Source organism: Populus alba, chromosome 12 (assembly GCF_005239225.2).
Source record: "Populus alba chromosome 12, ASM523922v2, whole genome shotgun sequence".
Classification (NCBI taxonomy): Eukaryota; Viridiplantae; Streptophyta; class Magnoliopsida; order Malpighiales; family Salicaceae; genus Populus; species Populus alba.
In genome coordinates this window covers 6,402,843-6,405,145 of record NC_133295.1, presented here as the reverse complement: position 1 = coordinate 6,405,145, position 2,303 = coordinate 6,402,843, and the positions used below count along the sequence as shown (strand labels likewise).

At 37.6% G+C, this 2,303-nt stretch overlaps 1 long non-coding RNA gene across 1 annotated transcript; it reads right to left on the bottom strand.

Annotated features, from left to right (window-relative positions):
• Positions 1–1,141: 1,141 nt before the first annotated feature.
• On the bottom strand, positions 1,142–1,599 carry LOC140954336 (uncharacterized). The gene is made up of 3 exons (XR_012167499.1): positions 1,514–1,599; positions 1,335–1,434; positions 1,142–1,223 (listed from the first exon to the last, which is right to left on the bottom strand). It is a non-coding gene; the product is annotated as an uncharacterized lncRNA (long non-coding RNA).
• Between the last annotated feature and the right edge of the window lie 704 nt (positions 1,600–2,303).

The window sequence follows — 2,303 nt, the reverse complement described above, 5'->3', positions numbered from 1 at the left end:
CGGAGGTCCGTTGGTATGGTCGTCGGTGATTGTGGTATTTCGGTGTAATTATTTTCGAACTCTCTGTGAGATGTTGATGGACTGAGTTCCGTCGGTATGGTCGTTGGTGATTGTGGCATTTTGGTGTAATTATTTTTGAACTCTCTGTAAGATGCCAACGGACTTCGGTGATTATGGCATTTCGATGTAATTATTTTTGAACTCTCTATGAGATGCCGACGGACGGCGGTCCGTCAGTATAGACGTCGGTGATTGTGCAATGTACAAAGGTGTTGTGTTTGTATTTTCTATTTACCTTCCTGCAAAAAATTCGATAATAAACTGTTCATCGCACAAAACAATAGCAACAGTGCTTAAACAATAAATATATATTTCATGTTAAAAAATATATCATCCATAATGTAAATTACATGAAGAAAAGGGTTTTACACAGGGCTTCGTTTTGATAGTTAGTCAGAATTATCTTCTTCTTCGTCATCAATTGAATAGTTATCACCTTCATCGCAATCTTCAATATGGATATCATCTTCTTCATCGACATTTGTTTGTCCGCTAGAGCTCAAAACAACGTTCAACTCCTCTACGTCAACATCAATAAGACTTTCATCGGAAACACGAAAATTTGAATTTTCTTCCAATTCAATCGAAGGAGCAACTCGATATGGTTCAACCAACTCACTAACTTGAAAGACTTCATCCCGCACACTTGTTTCTTCGTTCTCATCCTGAACAACCTCGACACGACCCCGTGGTTTCGTTTTCAAAACGGACAACCAATCAACTCTTGATCGATCCTTTCTAAATGAAGGGGTATATGTGTAATAAACTTGTTGACATTGCTTTGCGAAAACAAAGACATCATTTATGTTGTGGAGTCTAGCTTTTGAGTTGATTTCGACCAGACCATGGTGCGTATCAACTCTGATTCCTCTGTCCGTCGTGTCATACCAATAGCATTTGAATAAAAATATTGTATTCTGCTCGCTATGATATTGTAGTTCAATGACCTCTTCTAATCTACCATAGTAGTCAACTTCTAACTCACTACTTGTGGATCTTTTAACACAAACACCATAGTTGTATGTCTTTCTTCCTTGCCCGTATTCTTCAGTATGGAAAACGTATCCATTGATAAAATACCCGGTGTAGCACTTAACTTTTCTTTCAGGCCCGAGGCTTAGTGAAGACAATGACTTAGACGCACTTCTTCCCATTTGATAAACCTTATATACATGTAATGCACATCAATAAATGGTAAATGAACGAGAATCTCGTAATGGCATGCATACGTACAATAATTTTGCAAGTTAGAATGAGTTTGTGATAGTGCTTACATGTGTTCTGAACCATGTGGCAAATTGTTCATCTTGTAATTGAAAGATCTGAGAGTCGGTCAGCTGCGAGTTATTGGAGAGCAAATATTGTCGATGTTGCCTGCAAGTGATAATGAGTGTATGATTTCACAATATATAATTACCAATATTTTACTGACAAAACACATATATAAACTTACTGAATAAATGGTCTCAGCTCATCACAGTTAAATAGAACATAGTTGTGTGCTTGTTTGAATTCTATTTCCGACAAAAATCTTCCTCGTACGGCATTTTTAGGTGTGAGTCGTCCAGTTTTGGAGAATATTGACAAGTTCCCACTGGAAGGCACTTCACCACCATCGTCATGTCGTGGAACGCGATTGATTCTTGTTCTCATATGAGTTTCGAAATAGTACGAGATAAATATTGATATCTCTTCAACAATATAGGCCTCACATATCGAAGCCTCAACATGCGCCTTGTTCTTAACCTTTTTCTTGAGATTAAACAAGTAACTGCATTGAATTACAATTCAAGTATTTCCAATTAAGAAAAACATAGAAAAAACTTTTAGATATGAATTCTATTGCAACTGTAATATCTCACCGTTCGAATGGGTACATCCATCTATACTAGACCGGTCCTCCAACTTTTACCTCGAACGGTAGATGTATAGGGAGATGCTCCATTGAGTCAAAAAATGAAGGAGGGAATATCATCTCAAGTTTGCATAGTGTCTCGATGATATTCGTTTGAAGCCTCTCAATGTGCTCAACATTCAACTTGCTGGATCATATATCTCTAAAGAAATGACTGATCTCCGTCAGTGCATCCTATATTCCCTTTAGCAACAAATCACAAAAAGCTAATGGGATGAGTGTTTGCATAAACACGTGGCAGTCATGACTCTTCATTCCATACAATCTGCAGTCCTCTATGTTAACAAGCCTTGATATGTTCGATGCATGTCCATCCAGAAAATACAGA